We start from the raw sequence: 23,972 nt of genomic DNA on the forward strand, positions 1-23,972 counted from the left end.
TCAGTTGTGCTTGCTGTTAACTTATTATTATAGTCCTGACAGACAAGCATGGTTAACAGGGTGAGACTTCTCTGCTTTATTTAGATTGTCACATTCCAGCTGATAATAACACATAAATAGGAGAAAGTCTGCAGATGCTGGAAATCCAAAGCAACACACAGAAAATGCCGGATGAATTCAGCAGGACAGGCAGCAGCTATGGAAATGAATAAACAGGACTGAAAAAGTAGGGGGGAGATGCCAGAATTAAAGGGTGGATGGAGGCGAAGGAGGCTAGCTGGAAAGTGATAAGTGAAGCCAGGTGGGTGGGAAAGGTAAAGAGCTGGAGAAGAAAGGTGATGAGAGTGGACCATAGGAGAAGGGGAAGGGTGGGGGGAACCAGAGGGAAGTGATAGGCAGGTGAGGAGAGATAAGAGATGAGACTGGGGAATAGAGGAAGAGGGGAGGGGGAGGAAGGAAAGATATCTTCAACCGGAAGGAGAAATTGATATTCATGCCATCAGGTTGGAGGCTATCCAGATAGAATAAAAGGTTTTGCTCCTCCACCCTGAGGGTGGCTTCATCTCGGCACAGGACATTGGAACGGGAAATGGGAATTGGAATTAAAATTTTTAGCCACCAGGAAGTTCCACTTGTTGCGAATGGAGCGGAGGTGCTCGACAAAGCGGTCCCCCAAATTATGGCGGGTCTCACCAAGGTAGAGGAGGGTGCATCAGGAGCACCAGGCACAATGGACGACCCCAGCAGGTTCACAGGTGAAGTGTTACCTCACCTGGAAGGACTGCCTGGGGCCCTGAATGGAGGTGAGGGAGGAGGTGTAGCACTTGGGTCACTCGCAGGAATAAGTGTCAGGAAGGAGATTGGTAGGGAGGAATGTGTGGATGGAGGAGATGCAGGAGGGAGGTGGGGGGAGGAAAAGTTGTGCCTCGTGGTGGGATCCCATTGGAGATGGTAGAAGTAATGGAGTCATGGGAGATAGGTGAAGGCATCCGTATCCCCGTTATGTTAGGGGCTGGTACGTGGTGAGGGCAAACATGCAGGAAATGGAGGAGATGCTGCTGAGCGCAGTATGATTTGTGCTGGAAGAGAAACACCATTTTCTGACAAAAAGAGGGCATCTCAGATGTTCTGAAGTGGAAGGCCTTGTGCTGAGATCAGATGCAGCAGCAGTGGAGGAATTGCTACAAGTGACATGGTGGGAAGAGGTATATCCAAAATAACTGTGGGAGTGACTGGATTAAAAAAAAATTTATTCAGAGATACAGCACAGTGACAGGGCTTTGGCCCAGTGAGCCCATGCTGCCCAAATACATGCATGTGACCAATTAACCTTCTAACCAGTATCTCTCTGGAATGGGAGAGGAAGCTGGGGTACCCAGTGGAAACCCACACGGTCATGGGGAGAACATACAAATTCCTTACAGACTGCAGTGGAATTGAACCCAGGTCACTGACGCTGTGGTAGCGATGTGCTATCAGCTACGCTACCCAGCCCCTCGCATGATGTCAGTAGATCATATTTCTCCATGAGTGGAGACCATGCACATTTACTCTAATTAAGGAATCTATTTGATACTGTTCGTTAACATAGATTGATAGTGTTGACATAATATTCTTGAGTTTATTTTTGTATTTTGTATGTGGAGCAGGAGATTGCATGTCTGATTCTTGGTCTGTGTAGAATTTGCTGATTTTAAGCAAGACGATAATGGCGATGCAAAAAGAACTTTGGTGTCAGTTGTCCAAAATGAAACAAAAAATCGTCGTGACTTCAGAATCAGGTTTATTACCATTGACATTAATCGTGAAATTTGTTGGTTTGCAGTAAGACTTTCAAAAAATTATTATAAATACAGCAAGAAATATTAACAAGAAAGACAGGTGCTATCTGTCAGAATGCTTTCCATGGTTCACCTGGAGTGCCACGGTAGCAGAGCGATTGGTGCAGAACTATTGTTTCAGAGTTCATTCCTGTTCAGTTTCATTCCACAGTCCAAAGACTTACTGGTTAGTAGGTTAAACAGGCATTGTAAATTGTCCCAATATTAGACTAGGATTAAAATTGGGGAGGGGTGTGCAAGCAGATGCTGCTAGGTAGGGCACAGCTCAAAGGTCTGGAACGGCCTATTCCACACTGTATCTCAATAAATAAATTAATTAATTAAATCTGTAGAAATTTGCTAGAGTCTCCGGTGACATTACCAATTCTCTTTAATGTCTTAATGAATATAACTGCTGACTTGCTTTCTCGTAATTGCCATCAATATATTAAGTCCAGGATAAATCTTCAGAAGTGTTGACATCCAAGAAATTGAAGCTTTAGGTTCCATCGTTATTATTCTGTGGAAGAAAATTATTCGTGTGACAATTGGGTGAGACAAATTAACCATGATGTTGCAGCCTCCAAAGAGATAATTTGGACAATCTAGTAGTGGACTGAGTATGATGCATTTCAGTGTGGCTCTCTCCCAGCAAGTCTTGGGTGAGACAAATTAACCATGATGTTGCAGCCTCCAAAGAGATAATTTGGACAATCTAGTAGTGGACTGAGTATGATGCATTTCAGTGTGGCTCTCTCCCAGCAAGTCTTGAGGCAAAGTGTGGATTAAACTCAGAAGAGTAAGGCACATGATGTCAAGTTGTTTCTGTGAGGTATCTGGAAAAATAATCATTTCCACCACATCGAATTTAATGATTTTTTTTTTAAGGGCTCATTGAAATGTCAGGCTCCTGTACTCTTGGGTGTTTATGATTTATGTGTGAAGCATTACCAAAACAAAGGGAAAAATAAAAACAAACCAAACTTAAAAACAAGTTTATACATTTTAAGATTGTTGAATAAATTCAGGCCATAAAGGATTTTTGAATTATTACCAAATAACAACTATACTATCTTTTTTATTACAGTACCAGTTTCTTAAAACTTCAACAACTTGGCCTCAACTACTCTTCCTGGTAGGTCACACTTTTCTGATCATATTCTCTAATACATGAAAACCTGTTAATTCAAACAGGAACACCGGAGTAACGTCTATGAATACCAACATCTCTCACTGTGGTTTTCAGAATTGTTTCATTATTGTACCACATTAAGCCAGCAGCTTTAAATTAAGTAGCACTTGGAAGAAGGGCACTTCTTTGTTTGAGGCACATTCGCTGTATCCAATAGTAATCATGTGATAATGGGTTGATTGAAATATTTGATAATATGATGAACAATTGATGTGCTCTTGCACAATTGCAAGCCAGAGATAACTAACTGCTTTCAGGTTTGAGATGATGCACTTTGTGACAAAGAACTGGAATGACTTGACCCATCTGGAAAAATTGCCAAGAAACACCCACAAAAGGCTGGAGGAACTCATCAGACCAGGCAGTCTCTATGGGGAAAAAAAGACTACTTTTATCCAGTCCAGCCTGGCCAGCTGAATTCTCCCAGCATTTTGTGGGTGTTGCTTGGATTTCCAGCAACTACAGATTTTCTCTTGTTTGTGATTGGAAAAATTGCCAAGTGGTTCTTGTACACTTTTGTGCAGTTGGGTTTAAGGGAACCATCTTGTTTTTTTTCATAGTTCTTAGCTCAGTCAAAGTAAGATACAGCACAGAAATGGACCTCTCAGCCTACAGAGTCTGGGGACCAATCATCAAGCACCCTTTTAACAATAACCCTCACCTCAGCTCACCTTCCCTTCATTCTTCATTCTCCTTCCTGCATTGCCACCAACCCCTCCCCGCCCCCCACCCCAACCTTCAGATTTTGCCACTGACCTACATTCTGTGTACAATTCACAGTGACCAATCATCGCTATCGGTTTATTGTTCTCACAAGTTGCAAGATACAGTGAAATGCTTGTCCTACGTACTGTTCATACAGATCAAATCATTACAGTGCATTGAGGTAGAGTAAGGTAAAACAATAACAATGCCCGAGGCACAATAACAAAACTGATAACATTAACTACAAAACAAAATTCTCATACACTTCTGCGATGTGTGGGGAAACCTGAGCGTCCGGAGGGAAAACGCACAGCAACGGAGAACATGCAAACTCCACACAAACAGCACTGGAGGTCACGATCAAACAACAGTAGTATCATCATCGAATTGAAATATGGCATTGGAGCTGTATTTAGCCGCACAATTTTTGGTATACAGTGAGTCAAGCAGGAGGATAAGCACACACCTGTGCTGATGGTGATTGTGGAGGAGATGTTGGTTGCTAATCTATACCGACTGGGGTCCGCAAGTGAGGAAATTGAGAATCCAGTTGCATTAGAAGGTATCAAGGCCTGGGTCTTAGAGTTTAGTGATTAGTTTTGAGAGGATGATAGGGTTGAATGCTGGGCTGTAGTCAATGAAGAGCATCTTGATGTATATATCTTCATAATCCATATGTTCTAGAGCAGAGCCAATGTAATGGATCTGCTGTTGACCTGCTGTGATGGTAAGTAAAGTGGAGTAGATCCAAGTCTGTCCTTATACATGACCAACCTCTCAAAGCACTTCATCACAGTGGATGTAAGCACAGGAGAATGGGGGAAGATTTTTTAAAAAAATTAGAATGGGGAGATTTAATAGAGGTATACTAAGTTATGACGGGCATAGATAAGGTGAATGCTTTTCCCTATAGATCTGTTGAATGCTTAGAAACTTTTCCCTTCAAGCTGTGTGAGATTAGAACTAGAGGTCAGTGGTTTAGGGTGAAAGCTGAAAATACTTAAGGGGAAATTTTGGGGGAATTTCTTCACTCAACGTGTGAGTGTGGAATGAGCTGCCAGTGGAAGTAGTGAATACGGGTTCAATTATAACATTTAAGAGAAGTTTAGATAGGCACATGGATGAGAGAGGTATGGTGGGCTATGGACTGGATGCAGGTAGATGCAACTAGGCAGAAGACCAAGCTGTCATGGACTAAGTGGACGGCAGGAATTGTTTCTGGGCTGTATTGCACCATAATTCTATTTGCATGAATAAGGAATTTCCAATTCTCTTTTTAGTTCGTAGTAAAAAGCTATCAGTTTTACAGGAGAACACTGCAGCGAAGCTCTGAGCGAGTTGTAATACAAATTGTGCTTGTGGTTCTCATACTTGGCTAAAAGCATTGTCGAATGAAACCTTAGTCTTGCATTGTACAGCTAAAGCCTTCCTCACTTTCACAGGCACCGTTTAAATTGCAATGTCTGTTTCAGCTTTACCATTAGTCAATATATTTTGGGGATGCATTTCCACAGACGTTCCATCAGTCTCCTCGCTTGACTCCAGTGGGAGTCTGGTCAAGCTGCTCAGAGAGAAACCTTGCATCCAGATGCTCTTTTTCTTAATCACTGTTAGGAAACCTTTCATGGTCATGTGGCTGGGCAGAGGCTCCATCTTGTACTTGGAAGTGAAGCGGTGACAGGCATCCTTTACCTTTAAAAGGCTCTTGTTCTGCCAGCCCACAGGACTGGAAGCCGACGTGCCTTCAGATGAGATTTACTGGCTTCCAAAGGAAAGTAGAAATCAATGGGTCCTGCTTTGGGTACTGGTGGCAGGGAAATAACTTCAAATTGTACAAGTGTAGGATAGGATAGTCACAAAACAAAGGTGTGGAAACTCCTTCTAATGTGTCTAGTCCAGAAAGTTAAGTCACTTGATATTCAGGATGAAGCAGTAAATTGGATCCAGCTTTGGCTTAGTAAGAGACGACTTAGCTGACGGTTGTCTCTCTGACTGATGGTCTGTGACTAATGGTGTGCCTAAGGAATCAATGCTGCATCTATAGATGCTTATCATCTATCTTAATAATTTCGATGATAATGTGGTAAATGGGATCAGCAAATTTGCAGATGACACTAAGGTTGGGGGTGTTGAAATTGTGTAAGACGTTGGTGAGGCCAAATTTGGAGTATTGTGTGCAGTTGTGGTCACCTACCTACAGAAAAGATATCAATAAGCTTTAAAATTTATGCAGATGTTGCCAAGACTTTAGCACCTGACTTACAGGCCCTTTAACTTTCCTCATTTTATGGGGTGTGGGTTTTCTTGATAAACCCATTTCTAGTTGTCCCTGCAAAATTGAGGTTTTGACAATTTTCTTAAGCAGTAGTTGTATGATAAAAGTTGTCACATAATCCTGTCTATGGTAGTGCATTTGAGGATTATGACTGAGTGATAGCAGAGCAAAATTCAAAAATTCAAGATTGTTTAATATCATTTCCTATACACAGGTGTAAGGAGAATTAAGTAATTGTTACATAATACAATGTTACATGATATACTTATTTCACAATGCGATTACTGAGTCATTTATTTTTTAAGGGAATGTTGGAGGTAATAATATTTGCTCTGGGGCATTTGAGGGGAAGAGAATGCAGTTTATTTAGTCTTGTCCAAACAGGCTTGGCAAAGTTTTAGCAACAGAGCTAGATGAGTGCTAGGTTGTGCTTAGAGTCATGGCTACCTGTTGGATAGTGTAAGTCAGAAGGCTCTGGGTTCCACTCTGGAGTTCTGAATGCTAAACCCCAAGCAGCAGCCTACAGGTGTGGTTTTGGAAATGCTGTCTTTCAGACAGACATTAAACCATTTAAAGATCTCTTAGCAATATTGCAACGAAGAACAAGACCTGGAAATGCTATTGCCTGGTACTATTTATTTCAGCACTGTGACTGATACGGATTTTTCTCAAAATGAAAGGTGAAAATGACCATTTCCAGTTTTTTAGCGCTACTCCAGATTTTTTTCCCAGCATTTTCTGATCTTACACATGTGGCACATTTTCAGCCTTGGGATATTGTTGGAGGAAATTAGACATATCAGTCTATATAGTGACCACTGCTGGAGGAGTGTGAGAATAACAAGTTTCATTGTTCTGTATTGGATTAATGTTGATCGATATAATTCCCTTTAATTTCTTTCCACTTGGTGACAAACGGAGTGCAAAGGTGACTCACCATATTATCAGGGATGGAATGACTCAGCTATGAGGAAAGATTCAATCTTTTCCTTGGACCAGAGAATCCTGAACAGTCATCTGACTGAGGTATACAAATTATGGGGGCATAGATAACATAGGTAGTGAGAAATGTCTCCTTTTAGTAGAGAGTCCGTAACTCAAAGTTCAAGATATGATGCAGGAGATATATAGAGAATATGTGAAAGTGAAAATGTATTGCTTAAACGGGTAGTAGAAGCAGACTCTTAAGTATTTACATGAGCACATGATAGATCATGCTAGAAGGCTACAAGATAAGTGCTGTTTAATGAAATTAATATCCTTAGATACCCAACGGGTCAGCATAGACTTGATGCATTGAATGGACTGCTGCCCTGTTGTCTAACTCTCTGACTCTAACCTGCTCCATTGGGAGAACATGGGTTGTTAAGGTCATCATCACCAAAGGTTATGAAGAGGGGTGGGGATGTTATGACCAATCGCTAAGAAGATAATGAAAGCAGAATCCACCTGTAGAAAAATTTACCAACCGTCAGGCCTTCTTTAAGTATCTGATCTTGATTTCACATTGCTATCCATCTGTGGTAATCCTTTAAAACACACACAAAATACTGGAGGGACTCAGCAGGTGAGGCAGCATCTACGGAGGGGAATAAACAGTTAATATCTTAGGCCAAGACCCTTCATCAGGATTAATGCTGAGTTCCTCTAGCATTTTGTATGTATGTCGCTCAAGATATTTAGCATCTGCAAAACCTCTTGTGTTTATGATGTGGTAATCTTTTTCCATTTAGCTTACCTGTCCAGGTCTATCTTAAAAATATTCTAAGACTTCCTTCCACTGCCTTTGAGAAAGTATCAGTTAATAACTCGAGATATGACAAGAAGAATTTCACACCAAGCCTGTCTTAAATGGGCAACTCCTTGTTTTTATTCTTTTTTTGAAAAATATTTCTGTTCTAGACTCTCCCATTAGAGAAGGGGTTCCCAACATATTTTTATGCTATGGAGCCTTACTATTAACCAAAGGGTCTATGGACCCCAGTTTGGGAACCTATGCAGTAGAGGATACATTCCCCACAGATTTACTTTACCTATTACTCTCAGGATTTTGATTGTTTCAATGAAATCTGCCTTCACTCACCTCAGCAGATGTAATAGATATAAGCCTAACTCATCAGACCTTCTTTAGAATGCTGTACAGTAACCTGTTGTGAAATGCTGCCAAGTCATTAACTTTCTTCCGTAAATGAAGAGTCCCATGCCTCACACAATATTTCCAGATATGGTCCCATCCATGTTTGTACAACTGAAGCATGATATCCCTTCATGAATATTCAAATTTCCTTGCAATAGGAAGTGCCATTCCCTACGGCTTTCTGAAACTGTATACTAACCTACAGTAAAACGTGCACTAGGATAACAAAGCCCCTTTACACTTCAGGGCTCTGCAATCTCACACTGTTACATAAAATGCCTTTTGTAAAAAACTTCTGCAAAATTGGAAAGTTTCACATTTCCTCCTTTACACCTCCTTTGCTAAATCATTGCCTGCTTAATTAATCTCTATACTGTACCTATTTGTAGTTCTTCATGGTACAGTATATCTGAAGAATTTTGATAGCAAATAGCTCTATGTCAGATATTTTAAGACTCTGTGTTAATATTGCCTGGTTTCAAGTTTTGGCTTTTACATGCAAATCCAACTTCACCTGGGTTTTTGTCAAATTACTAGAAGGTCCTGTGATAAATAGAGTAGCCTTCTGTACATTTTTAACATGTATATTTCACTTATATTTATATTTTATATTACATTATACTTCATGTATTATACTTATAATATACATTATATATGTATATACAAATAAGTAAAATTTATTCATATTTCAGTGCATCGCTCAGAAATCACTCAATTCCTATTTTAATATTTCATTCCTGGAAGTATCTTTCTTATTCCTGTAGCAGCATTATCAAGGATTCCAGATTAGGAACAAAAGTCACCACTCTCAGTATTCACCCTCAAAGCTGTGGTTTAATCATGTATTAATTTTCCAACTGATCGACGTAAATTTTCTTCTACACGGTCTTTCTGAATGAAATCGTCAATCTAATGCCTATTTGACAATGTCAATTCAAAATATAACTCCAAAATCTTTTTGTTTAAAACTCTTTGATCCAGTACAATACATAGAACATCTTTTATTCCATCAGACTGATCCATAGGTAAAAAAGCCAAATTTAGCTTTTGTAATATTATAGATGGCTTAGCATTAAATTTCATTTTCCTTCTATCTGGCAAATTGTACTCTGTAAACCCAAGCCCAGATCATTAAGATACATATTATGTATTAAGAAAAACAATGGTTCCAAGACTGATTCCTTGTGGATTCAAATCTATAAGCAACCAATGACTTCTATCCTCTGCCTCCTGTTGCTTTGCCAATTTCTGGTCCATTCTGTTACCTTCCCTTTTCATTTCATGGTCTTTGTTCTTGATGACAGGCCTATTATTTGGTACCTTACCTAATATACGTTGGAAATCCATATCCTGCATCTTTTACATTTCACTCCTGAACTCTGTTACTTTCTAGAATTTCCGCTGCACTGTGTTTAAAATAACTAGCAGTAATTGTCACCATTTATGCCCATAATCACATTTGAGTAGGGCTTTTTTAAAATCTGTAGTGCTCAGGTACTATCCTTACATTTTTTTAAGATTTGTGGGTGGGTTCTGTTGGGACTGTTTGTCTCCCTCCTTTACTTCCCAAAACATTCTAAGTTGCATTCCATCTGAACCAGGTGACTTACCCATTTTAAATATAGCCAACGTTCTAGTTCCTCAATTTTATCAATTTGTAACCCATCCAAAGACTGAACTATATTTTCCATTACTGAACACCACCATTTTCACCTAGATGTAAGTTATTCAGTTAGTGCCTCAGCCATGCCCTGGTCTTAGTGCATTTCCTTTCCTTGCACTCTGATTTGCCTCATCCCTCCTCCCTCAACACTTTCCCATTTATGTGCTGGTAGAATACTTCTGAATTCCCTTTTATGTCTGCTGGCAGTCCTTTCTCATGCTCTTTTTTTTGACTCTCTTATTTCCTTTTCATTTCCCCTCTGAACTTTCTGTAATCAGTCTGGTTCTTATTTGTGTTAACAACCTGGCATCTGTCATGTGCTGTGTTTTCTGCTTTATTTTACTCTATCTCTTTGGTCATCCAGGGAGTTCTGTCTTTAATTTCCCCACCATTTTCTCCCATGTGAATAATGTTCAATTACAGTTTTTCGCTGCCAAGCTTTGATTCCAATTTACCCAGAGCAGATCTGTTCTTATCCCTTTTGAAATTGGCTCTTCTCCAATGGAGTGTTTTTACCTTAAAGTGGTCTAAGTCCTTTTCCAGAGCTGGTCCAAATCGTGCTATTAGGATCACTGTTTCCCTGATGTTCCCACTTTGATACTTGGCCTAGCTCATTACCCAAAACTGCATCCAGCAATGCTGTCTTTCTTATTGATCAAAAAGGTCTCCTGAACACACTTCAGGAACCCCTGCTGTCTTTTCCTTTATTATTTGCATTCCTGGTTTTTCCTCAGATTGTTGATGTCCCTCATTATCATTACCCTGTGACTTGTACACATGTCTGGAAAGTTGTTCCCCAATACACTTCCCAATAGTGGCAGCTCTATACTCAACTTCACTCGCAGCACCATTGAACTGTTCCCTCAACCTATAGACTCGCTTTCAAGGACTCTTCATCTTGTGTGAACGAACTCACTCTCTCTCTATCTCTCTCTCTCTATCTCTCTCTCTCTATCTCTCTCTCTATCTCTCTCTCTATCTCTAAGATATATAGTGTGTGTGTGTATGTATATATATATATATATATATACACACACACACACGGTATGGACGGTAAGCGTGCAAGAAGCCAGCCAGATTCAAACCCGGGACCACTGAGGTATATATAATATATATATTATATGCTATATATATACTGTATATATAGAGTTGTTTATTTGTTAATTAACTAACAATTTCATTTTTTCTTTCTTTTTGTACTTACACAATTTGTTGCTCTTTGCACTGGTTATCCATCCTGTTGGTGCAGTCTTTCATTCATTCTGTTATGGTTATTGGACTTATTTTGTATGCCTACAAGAAAATGAATATCAGAGTTGTATATGATGATATATATGTACTTCAATAATAAATTTACTTTGAATATTTGGATAATATCATCTGTCCAAATTCTCAAAAGGTAACTTGATCTTAGATTGCTCCAGCATGTCTTTTGTCTACAACACTAAAATATTCTCTTCATTCAGTACTGATGTACACTTCCTCTCTTTCCTTCCCTATACCTCCTAAAAGTTCAAAATAAATTTATTATCGAAGTTTGTAAATGTCACTATATACTACCCCGTATTCATTTTCTTGCATGCATTCAGATCAGAACAACAAAATACAATAGTATCAGCAAAAAACTATACATAAACAAATCCTGCCAAACAATCAACGTGCAAAAGAAGAAAAATTGTACACATACAAAAAAAAATACTGTAATAATAATAATAAATAAATAATTAATAATACTGAGAACATGAGTTGTAGATTCTTTGAAAATGAGTCCATAGGTTGTGGAATCAGTTCAGTTTTGAATTAAGTGAAGCTATTAATGTTGGTTCAGGAGCTTGGTGGTCGAACGATAATAACTGTTTCTGAACCTGGTAGTGTGCAACCTGAGACTCCTGGACCTCTTTCCTGATGCAGAAGCAGGAACAGAGCATGGCTTGGATAGTGGAGCTCCTAATCATCTCGTATCCAATATACTGCACACAGTTTAAATCTACTGCAGATTAAATAAGAAAAATAAAGTACCATATGAGATAAATTTAAATATATTTAAGACCAATATTAGAACAGTTTTTTCTTTAATGAGTGAAAGTGATTATGAAAGACTCAGTTCAGAGTGTAACGATAATCTATTATTGCTACAATGCACCTTACATGCAAGGTCTCACAACAGTGAAAGTCCACGTGATCTTACACACCTGTCCAAATATCACTCTCTGTCTACACTATGCACTTGCCGGTGGCAAGTGCACCGCATAACCAACAAAACATTCCATATCTCCACAAGATTTTTATTAAGCCTTCAGAGCTTTCAACTACCTTTCTGAACTTAAAATGATTGTTTTTTATTATCTTTTCCCACATCTAAACAATACCAGATGTATAATAAATGGAATATTGCACTGGTCGTGGTACATTACAGGGTTTAATTCATTTATGGGAAAGAGCTGACAACTCATCTTTGCCTGTGGCATTCCTGAATTGTGGGTCTTCCACTCTGATGAAATCCCATCTACTTACTAGACAAAATTGATTTTTTTTTTTTCTGTTTGAGGTTGCATAGTGATGATGTATGTAAGTTAGAATGGGCAATCCTGTAAAATGGGTGAAAAATTTCTCAAGGCCTTAACCAGTGAGCTGGATCTGCAAATTTGAATGACACCCTGCGCTCATTGGTTTAATACAGGTGATGTGTCTTGCCTGATGTCCACCAAGCTTTTGGCTTCTTTTACAATCACATCGCTTATTTCATGTTAGGTTCCAGCAATATATCATCTCTGAGGCTAATTTGAATACCTTAAGCTCGCTCCTATTGTTTGCATGATTTGTGTTTTTTTTCCCCCTTTCTCTTGTGTTGGTCTTTTTTAAAATTGGGTTATTTTGGGTTTCTTGCCTTGTGGCTACCTGTAAGCAAACAAATCTCAAGTTTGTATAATTTATACATTCTTTGATAATAGATGTACTTTGAAACTACTTTAAGCTGCTGTAATATAATTCAAGTTCTGTGTATTGTATAGAACATTGAAAAAATGTAAAACAAAATGACAAGATGATAATGTTTTAGGAGGATATTTCATTTATTTGTGGTGTTCGATATAGTTTCTGTTCCTTTCTTTATTTCATATATTGTGAAATGTTTGATTTACTTGCTAAAATATCTTCTTTTATCTGCCTGGTTTGCTATCTGTAGGAAGAGTTATCTGAAGGACATTGAGTCCTGGATCTAAATAACCAGGAAAATCTATTTTACAGACATTACTAAGTCTTTACAAGTTTCATTCAAACTCAACAGTGGATGCTGCTGCTTCTCCAGTGACCAGAAAACCAAAACCTTTGTTTCAAGTTCACAAAGGAAAATGGTCATTTGTTTCAGAGATGCCTCAGATAGACAACACACCTTGCAAACTGTATCTTTGCAATATAAAGTGCATTCATGATGGTGAAGAATAGTGTGTTTTGTGTGAGTGATATGTAGGTGTAGATGCATTTATGCTTCCTATATATAATCCAAGAGACAGTCAGAGAGGTTGGAACCTCAGTCCTGAGTCACATGACTTAATATTAAGTGTTGTGAAGATACAAACATATATCAGTCTAAACAATATTGCATAGTAAGTCTGATAGTCAAAAAAATGAGCAGAAGTGTCTTCACGATTAATCAAAGATATATTTTCACTTTCCCTTAATTTTGACATTGATGGGTGGCAGGAAGTGAAGATGAACATCTGGACAATATGTCTACCAGATATGCCATGGAGATCAGCACTGAGAAAACCAAGCTGTTGAGAAACAGTGAGGAGCCAATCACGACAAAAATCACGGTCAGTGGACAAGAACTGAAGACTGTCAAATGAATCAAGTATCTTGGCGCTATCATCAACCAAGAAGGATGAAAGCCTGAAGTCCTAGTGTTACTCCCCTGAAATTGGGGAGAAATAATCACGACAGTGATGTGGTGTTTCCTCATTGAGAGCATTTACTAAAGTGAGGAAAATACCATGCTTTCTCCTGGGTATGTGGGTGGAGACAAAAGCAATCGACTTCAGGCCAGCAGATCAAGGCTACTCTGCAGATCACTGATGATACTATTAGAGCTTAACTTTTAACAATAAAGAATGAACTAAACAATGAAATGAATTAAATACCTTTTAGCATTTTAACCCCTTTTAACATATGTTTTTACTGTTTTTAAACAATTTTTAAACACCTTATAAATTGTTGCTCATGACCATATGTTCCTTTTAACCTTATCACAGCACTGAATTTACTGCCTTTTAAAACTTAACAGATCTTTAGTGTATTACCCTTTAACTTGTCACACTAGTAAGGATAGCCCAAACAACAGCAATGCTGGCTAAACTAAAACCAGTCTGGAGAGACAATAGCATCACTCTCAGATCCAGTTTGAAACTCCTACATGTTTTTGTTCTCTCCATCTTCTTGTACGCATGCGAATCATGAACTTTGACAGCAAAACTGCAAAAGAAGATCCAGGCAGTAGAAATGAGAAGGCTCCTCAGCACCTCCGATACAAACCACATCTCAAACGACGAAGTATGAAGAAGCATCACCCAGCACATGAGACACAAGGAAAATTTACTGTTCACAGTAAAGAAGAGAAATCTGAGATGGCATGGCCACATAACAAGGTCAAGTGGACTCTCAAAGACCATTCTGCAGGGGAAAAGAAAAAGGGACAGACAGAGGAAGAAATGGACAGACCTCATTCCAGAGTGAACCAGAGAGAGCTTTGCTGTAACCCAGTCACGCCCCCACAGTCGTGAGAGATGAAGGCAACTAGCGCGGTGATAATCTGTACAGCACCGCTACAACCCAAGCAGGTTGCGGGATATGTAACCATAACCAAGAGGTGAGAGAACATACGAGAACAATGCTGTGCACTGCTCTACCTGACTCAGGTTCTGTCTGAATTTCTTTCACCTTTGAAATAATTCTGTTCAGAAAATTGATATTGATCGAATAACAAATTCTTTGGCAAAAAAATGCTAAAAGGAAACATGCAGCTTAATCGAATGCAAAAGAACCACAATTATATTGTACTTACTGTAACATTGTTAAGTTTAGTGAATAAATACAGGAAACATATGTAATATATCCACTTCATTGCTGAAATCCTAATGGTATCCCAAAATGGATTATTTTCCTTTGTTGACATATGTTCATGTCAACAATGTTCAGAATTTATTTTTATTTCTTGATGTGAACACATTGACTTTACTGATTTGCTTCAACACAACCTTGAATTTAAAATATAATTACCTCAAGGATTTATGTTACTAGGGAGTTGCTGTAAGTTCGCTACATCCGCAAATTTCTATAGTATTTTCACTTTCTGTTATTATTGGCTAGGAGCAGTGAGGCCCATGAAATGTTGTTCTTGAAGACACATGTGTGCAGCTAAAAGTAGTATTCCAACTATTTTATTTCTCCTTCTACCGAATGCAACAGGCCTTTGTTTCCACATTCTCCAAAACACTACTCTTCACTGTTCACAGTTGGGGCCAAAAGCAATATCTGAGAAATATTAGTATACTGGTATACCATAATATAATTATAGGGAGGTATTTTACCTGTCAAAACAGCTCTCATTTCTGATCAGTATTTACCCTGGGATGCTGTACACAAATCTTGTGAAGACTGACCTAACGTAAAAGTGGCTGGGGCAGGTTCTTTTCTTGAAGGACACCAGTGAACCAATTTTACAGCATCCTTGCCCTATCCTCAAGGAGGATCTGAAATGTTAACTGCTCCTTTCCCTCCATGGACACTGCTTGACCTGTTGAGTTCTTCCAGCATTTTGTGTGTTACAGCCGCCTCACATTTATTATAGTCAACTTTGTTCCTAGCCTGCATGCTGTAAATTCATATTTATGAATACGGTTAACAACTTCCCTTGTAAGTATTTAAATCACAATCTTTCGGCTGAAAAATTTGCAGTCGTTGAACCACCATACTACAGAATGTTTGAGTGACAGCATACCTGCACCAATCATCATAATTTTACATTTTTTTAAATATTTAACTCCTATGGGAGTAAAGAAGCTTTAGAAAGGGTATAGAGGAGATTTAACGGGAAGCTGACCGGAATAGAGAGCATGTCTTATGAGGATAAAGAGCATGCCTTATGAGGGAACAAGGACTTTTCTCTTTGGAGCAAAGGAGACTTTATTGACGTGTGAAAGATAACAAATGGCATAGCTGGACTGGATAGTCAGTGGCTTTTTCCAAGAACGGCAATGGCTAATACTAAAAGATATAATTTTAAGTGATCAGAGGAAAATATAGAGGGATCTTTGATGTAGATATTTTTTACAGAGAACAGTGAATGTGTGGGTGGTGCTTGAGACAGATGTATTAAGGACATTTAAAAGACTGTCAGATAGACACATGGATGAAATAAAAGGGGAGGGTTAGGTAGGAGGGAAAGTTTGTGTGATCTTGGTGCAGGTTAAAAGGATGGCACAATATCACAGGCAAAAAGGCCTGTACTGTGCTGTATCCTTTATAGGTGTATAACCCAGTTACAATATTACTGGACAGCACTATGGTATTGGAAGTAGGGCAGCTTTCTCATCACGCCAGGTATTTGATTATGATCTTCAGTGCAGGTCTATCTGGAATTTGCTCCTCTTATGACCACATCAGTGCTTTGCTGTCTTCCTATGCTCCTAAGATGGTTGTTAGGTCAATTGCCTCTAGCGTGAGTGTCCAATGGGAAATTTAGTGGGGAGGGGTCGTGATTAATGGCCATATATTTGAGAGAGAAAATGACTGGGGGAAGGGATTGTTCTGAGGGCCGCCATGAATCCAATAGGCCAAATGCCTATCATCTGCGTTGTAAGGAGCTAATAATAAATCTCCATTGAAACTTTGTATACTCTTCAACTAAAACCAATTTTAACAAATATTTATAATATTCCTGGGTTTTTGTTGACTTTCAATGAATCTTAGGTAACCTCAATGAAACCAGTCTAGTATTTGGAGTAAAGGCAAGTGTTGACAGCAATTTAAACAAGTAACAACCATACAATAACATAACCATCACTGGGTCACAGCTTAAAGAAAGAATTGCACAGTATTCAACATTATCCAGCGTCTCATACCCAAATGAAGTATTTTTTGACAAAAACCATCTCAGATCCTACAGAAATGTTAATACCCTATTTGTAATAAATAGGGACGAAAAATGTTCACAATAAATTATGTCAATATAGAAATTTTGTTTATGGAGCTGACCATTCTTGCTGTCACATATAATGCACCAAGGCTATGAGTTAATAAGCTGACAACAAAATCCACAGTAACTGTATTAAGACCCTCTTTTGTGTTATGCCCTAGTTCTGACCCTCATTTACTTGATTAAAAATTCAATCTGTCCTGCGACAACAAACCCCAGCAGTGTTCATTGCCACATACTGCAGGAAGCATTAGTAAAGCAATTCTACTGAGGTTAAGTTTGCATATGGCACAGAGCAGATTTTCAGAACATTGACAAAGTTGTTTCCGCAGCAGTTCTGTGATGATTTTAAGTACCTTGAAGCAGGCTGCAACGAGTAAAAGAAGCCTTTGTATGAGTTTTGTTTACAGTCCAAAAACAGATAAACATAGCATAGTTTGTATGCATGATACACGGTATTTTCCCGCAGATTGCCTTTTCTTCTTAAGAAGTCATGCAGACTTCAAAGCCCGCAAATGCCTTTTATTGTCCATGAAGTAAATGTACCAGGAAAAGATTAACAGGTTTTTCAGGTAGTGAAAGGTATATCATTAATATACACTGCGGGTATGAGCAAATAGATTATTTTGTAGTTAATTAATATAACACCTTTACTCTTGGTTTCAGCTTAATAAAAATTGAATTTTGATCAAGGCATACAGTACTATGCAAAAGTCTTAGGCACCCTAGATTTCAGCTGGTGTGGCTTCCACAGAGCTCTGATCTCAGCATTATTGAGGCTGGCTGGGATGACTTGGAGAGAAAGAAGCTAACAAGACGGTCAAAGTCTGCAGAAGAACTGTGGCAAGTTCTCCTAGTTGCTTGGAACACCCCACATCACGATTTTCTTATAAAAGTGCACAACAGAGTACCTAAGAGAATTGATGCAGTTTTATTGATTTGATTTCACTCTTTGCTTTTTACTGCTCTTTATAGTAAATTGTCTTAAAATGAAATTAAAAGTTTCTAAATATCTTTGGAAGTATCTTTGCTTTACCGATTTCTTTTACGTATGCATAAGACTTTTGTTCAGTACTGTATCTCTGAAGTTGCATGCTCCTTAAGCTGAATTATCAGAGTAATGTTACTTTCCCTTGCAAGATTCTCCCCAAACATTTTTTAATCCTTAACATCTTTACATCTAAAGATGGTTAACCAGCACTGAATATTAAATCCCAGTATTTTGAATAATGAACAACATAAGATCAACGATCAAATTTAATCACCACATACAATCAGTGGACACTTCATTAAGTACATCCTCTACCTGGTCTTCTGCTGCTGCAGCCCATCCACTCCAAGGTTTGACGTGTTGTGCATTCAGAGATGCTTTTCTGCACACTACTGTTGTTACATGTGGTTATTTTAGTTACTTTTGCCTTCCTGTCGGCTTGAACTGGTCTTGCCATTGTCCTCTGGCCTCTCTCATTAACAAGGAATTTTCTCTCTCAGAACTCTAATTCACTAGATGTTTTTCTTTTGTTTTTTGCACTATTCTCTTTTAACTCTAGAGCCTGCTGTGCGTAAACAGCCCAGGAGAGCAGCAGTTTCTGATTACTCAAACCACCCCACCTGACACCAATGATCGTTCCACAGTCAGAGTCACTTAGATCACATTTCTTCCCCATTTGGATGTTTGGTCTGAACCTCTTGACTGTGTCTGCATGCTTTTTTGCATTGAGTTGCTGCCACGCAATTGGCTGATTAGATATTTGCATTAATGAGCAGGCATACATAATCAGGTGCCCACTGAGTGCATGTGTTAGGAATTTGCTGTGGTGTGTTGTTCAGGATGTGACATAAAGAATTATTTAAAAAACAAAATTAGAGGTAAAGTAGACATTGTAATTTATGATTTTATTAAACTTTGAAAAAAGATCAGCCCAAAGAACTATTCAAATATAGAGACAAAAATCTAGATGAACAAATTCAATTTTAAAAAATTCTTTAGGTGATATCCAACTGATTTCCTTTTAATTTATTTAATTTTTTTTTCAATGTTGAGCACTAAAGAAAATTGACTAATATATACTAGAGCTAACACCAAACGGGACAGTGTGAAAAGGCTAATTATACCAGACCATTGATGTGACAAATACTGTGATCATGGTGATTACTGAGCTCACCTTTGAATGCAAATTCATTCTCTGATTTTCTGGGGTTTTTTTTAGAAATTAAAGAGGTAAAGATTAGGTTTATTTGTCATATGCAGATTGAAACATACAGTCAAATAAGACTATAAGATATAGGAGGAGAATTAGGCTATTTGGCACATTGAGTCTGCTCCACAATTTCATTTCTTCCTTTCATCCCCAATCTCCTGCCTTCTCCCCGTATCCCTTCATGCCCTGACTATTCAAGAATGTATCAACTTCTGCCTTAAATATACCCAATGATTTGACCTCCACAGCCACATGTGGCAATGAATTCCACAGATTCACCACACTCTGGCTAAAGAAATTCCTCCTCATCTCAGCTCATCTGTCAAATCAAATCGGTGAGTATTGTGCTGGGCAAACCTCAGGCGTTACCAGGTTCTCGGCATCCTCATAACACGCCCACAACTCATTAACGCTAGCCACGTGTCTTTAGAATGTGGGAGGAAACCAGAGCACCCAAAAGAACCCCGTGAGGTCATGGGGCAAACGTACAAACTATTACAAGCAATGAATTCAATCCCAATCAGAGATCACTGGAGCTGTAGTGTTACGCAACTGTGCCACCATATTTTGTTAGGTATGTTTGTTAGTTAACTACTTCAATAGTTCCTATGTTATTCCTCCGACTAACTTTAAGTAGCTTGTTGCCAGGAGACTGGAAAATTGCAAATGTTACTCTGCTATTTAAGAAGGGTGGGAGGCAGCAGAAAGGAAACTATAGAACTGTTCGCCTGACATCAGTGGTTGGGAAATTGCTGGAATTGATTGTTAGGGATGAGATTACAGAATACCTGGAGGCACATGACAAGATAGGCCAAAGCCAGCATGGTTTCCTGAAAGGAAAATCCTGCTGGACTAACCTACTTCAACTTTTTTGAGGAAATTACAAGCAAGGTAGACAAAAGAGATGCAGTAGATGTGGGGTACTTGGATTTTCAGCAGTCCTTTGACAAGGTGCCACACAGGAGGCTGCTTAGCAAGATAAGAGCCCATGGAATTATAGGGGAGTTACTAGTATGGATGGAGCACTGGCTGATCAGCAGAAAACAGAGAGTGGGAATAAAGGGATCCTATTCTGACTGGCAGCCGGTTACCAGTGGAGTTCCACAGGGGTCGGTGTAGGGACCGCTGCTTTTTACGATGTATGTCAATGATTTGGACTATGGGATTAATGGATTTGCGGCTAAATTTGCCGATGATACAAAGATAGGTGGAGGAGAGGGTATTGTTGAGGAAACAGAGAGTCTGCAGAGAGACTTAGATAATTTAGGGGAATGGGCAAAGAAGTGGCAAATGAAATACAATGTTGGAAAGTGTATGTTCATGCACCTTGGTGGAAGAAATAAATTGGCAGACTATTATTTAGATGGGGAGAGAAAATTCAAAATGCAGGGATGTAAAGGAACTTGGGAGTCCTTGTGCAGGATACCCTAAAGGTTAACCTCCAGGTTGTGTCAGTGGTGAAGAAGGCGAATGCAATGTTGGCATTCATTTCTAGAGGTATAAAATATAAGATGTGATGTTGAGGCTCTATAAGGCACTCATGAGACCACACTTGAAGTATTGTGTGTAGTTTTGGGCTTCTTATTTTCTCAGCTTCTGGCACTGTTTCCACCCTCTCCACCTCCATCTGCCTATCATTTCTGCTCACCTGGATACACCTATCACCTGCCAGCTCTTCACTTCACCTTTTTAATATCAGGTACTGTATCTCCCCTCTGTCTTACAGTCCATATGACGAGTCTTGACCCAAAATACTGACAGTCCCATGTCTCTCTATAGATGCTGCCTGGCCCACTGATTTCCTTCAGCTTTCTGCGTGACAATCTTGCATTTCTACCAAATCATCTTTTTGCTTTGTTTTTCTTTGCTAAACCTCTTTGCTCTGAGGAAAATAACCCCAGCTTTTCCTATCAGAAATTATAGTTGAAATTCATCAAGCTTGGAAACATTTCAATGAATCCTTTCTGCATTTGTTTGAGGATCTCTACCTTTCCATGGTCAGATAACTAGAATTTGATGCAATACTCTACTTGTGTACTAATGTGTTCTAAATCAATATAACTGTTCTTAGTAAATTAGTTTATTATTGTCACATGCACTGAAGCATAGTGATAAACTTGTGTCGTATATTGTCAATACATGTAATTTCATTGAAGTACGACAAGGCAAATCAATAAGAGGGTGAGGAATAAAGTGTTACAGAGTGTAGTGCAGATAGACAGTGAGACATAACGAGGAAGACTGTAAAGTCAAAACTCTATCTTATTGTACTAGACCATTAAATAGTTCAATAAAAGTGGGATAGAAGCTGTCTTTGAGCTTGCTGGTATGTGCTTTCAAGCTTATTTATCTTCTGCCCAGTGGAAGGAAGGAGAAGAGAAAATGTCATGCTACTTTTTTTATTGAGGTAGCAACAAGTATAGACAGAGTCCTGGATGGTAGTCTGGTTTCTGTGATGTACTGAACTGTGTCCACTGTGTCCATGGCTTTTTAGTCTCTTTCAGTCATGCGCTGAACAGTTGTCATACCAAGCTATGATGTGTCTGAAAAGGGTGCTTTCTATGATGGATTGATCAAAATTGGGGAGGGTCAAAGGGAGCATGCCAACGTTCCTTAGCCTTCTGAGGAAGTGGAGGTGCTGATGAGTTTTCTTGGGCATGACCCCCTGAATACTTGGACCAGGACAGGCCTCTGGTGATATTCACCCCTGGGAACATGAAGCACTCAACCCTTTCGACCACAAAACAGGAACATGTGCAATGTCCCCTTCTAGAGGTCAATGGCCAGCTCCTTTATTTTGACGACATTCAGGGAAAGGTTGTCACTAGGCTCTCCATCTTCTTCCTGTACTCTGACTCAGCCCAATAAGGTAGTATCACCTGGAAACTTTTCGATGGAGTTAGAGCAGCATTGAGCCACACAATCATGAATGTAGAGACAGTAGAGTGGGGAGCTGAGGACATGGCCCCAGTGTTGACAATAGTCATGGTGGATGTGTTGCTGCCAATCCTTAATTGATGTGGTCTGTTGGAAGTCAAGCATTGAGTTGCGAAGAGAGATGTTGAGTCCCACATCCAAAAGTATGGAGATTGCTTGGAAATATAGTACTGAAGACAAAGCCATAGTCAAAGGCTTTACTGTCAAAGTCATCGTCTTTCCTGTAGATGCTCAAGACCATGGAGAAGGCACCTGTGGTGGCAGGTGAATTGCAGTGGGTCAAGATTATCTGGAAGACTGCAGTTATTTTCCAGCTATGACCAGCCTCTCAAAGCACCTCATGGTGGTGGGTGTCAGATCTGCCAGTGGAAGTCATTGAGCTATCTTGTTTATTTTTAAGTACTGGGATGAGAGTAACCTTCTTAAAGTTGGTGAAAGCATCAGTTTGAAGCAGGAGGAGGTTGAAAATACCTGCAAGTACTTGCATCAGCTGATCTGCACAAGAACTAAAGCCAGGGATGACATCTGGGCCAAATATATTCTGTACATTGGAGGATGTTGGTGTAGGTGTTGGCATTCCAAACACCCCATCCTTTGTTCAAAGTGTGCATAAAGTGCACTCCGTGCAGGGATATAATAATCACTCTCAGCCTGCCCTTCTAATTCTAATTTCATAAGTTGAGCAGAACATGTCATCAGTAATATATAGCCCAATTAATACTGCCAAGCTATATTGATCTCCAATGCTGATATCATGAAATAATTTGCATTGGAAAGTGTATGGAAATCTTTTTCAAGTGTAGATTTACTAAACACATTCTGTTATCAAAATAGTATTTGGGGTACCAGAACTAACAAAGGTACAGTTGGAGAAAGGATGTTTTATAGAGTCTAAGGAGGCTGCAGTTTTAGAATTTTCAGCCAGCCTTTTATTTCTGTTTTAGGTAAACTCCGTCCTGTATCTTATTTGCAGATTGAGACAGAAATTGCATGATATGCTATCAATTTAAATACACATACATAATAGAATGCTGCTCCCCAGAAACTATGGAGCACAAAAAGTTGTATTTTATAATTTTAATATTAAATTAAATAATTTAATAGTTAATTTTATTAACTATAGTAACAAAATAATGTTTAAATATTAATATTATATATTAAACAAATACATTTTATTGTGCAAGAAACTGTGTAAATTTATTGAAATTTGCATTTGATAATTTTTTTAGATACTCTAAAGATGGATGTTACTGACATGTTAAAATTGAAAAGATTTCAGTTCCAGCCAAGAACTTAATTCCAAATGTAATTTTTCCCTCCTCTGTCCTTTTTTTTTTAAAAAAAACCTCCATTTGTTTTCCTTCCTCTTGGGTGGCAGGGGTGTAGACAGCTATGGTTCCAGTGCAGCGGAGTTGGCAGTTTAAATGGGCTGGCATGGACCAGATGGGCTGAAGAACCTGTTTCTGTGCTGTAGTTTTCTGTGACTCTATGACTCTGACTCTTCTCTTTCTATTGTCAATTGAAGCCTAGAAAGATGACAATAACTTTTAAGGACTAAAATCCAAATGTACCGGTTGCCTAGCATTAGGTTATTTGAGTAAAACCTTTTCAATTATTTGAAAAGTCTTCAAGTCTTTACTATGAGTATCAGCATACTACTTAACCACAGGCAGCACCACAGATGAATTTGATTGCATTTTGTACCTGGCATACACCCATGTGCTCTTCCAAATGCAGTTCTTGATATTGATCAAGAACAGACAGAAAATCTGTCTATAACTCCTCTTTCCTGTTCTGCCTCTCCCCTCTCCAAACTTCCCCTCTCCAAACTTCCCCTCTGACACACACAG

The 23,972-nt window shown here is 38.9% G+C and overlaps 1 protein-coding gene across 2 annotated transcripts in view; it reads left to right on the top strand.

Moving 5' to 3' along the window:
* Positions 1-23,972, top strand: part of cntfr (ciliary neurotrophic factor receptor) — a 321,591-nt gene that overhangs the window by 11,009 nt on the left and 286,610 nt on the right. The window contains exon 2 of one of the 2 annotated variants that reach the window (XM_072252373.1): positions 2,908-2,955. The exons of the other annotated variant lie outside the window; for it this stretch is intronic. The gene's annotated coding sequence lies outside the window, so the exon portion shown is untranslated. The remainder of the gene's footprint in view (positions 1-2,907; positions 2,956-23,972) is intronic. 2 annotated transcript variants of the gene reach the window in all.

This window comes from Mobula birostris, chromosome 3, assembly GCF_030028105.1.
Source record: "Mobula birostris isolate sMobBir1 chromosome 3, sMobBir1.hap1, whole genome shotgun sequence".
NCBI lineage: Eukaryota > Metazoa > Chordata > Chondrichthyes > Myliobatiformes > Myliobatidae > Mobula > Mobula birostris.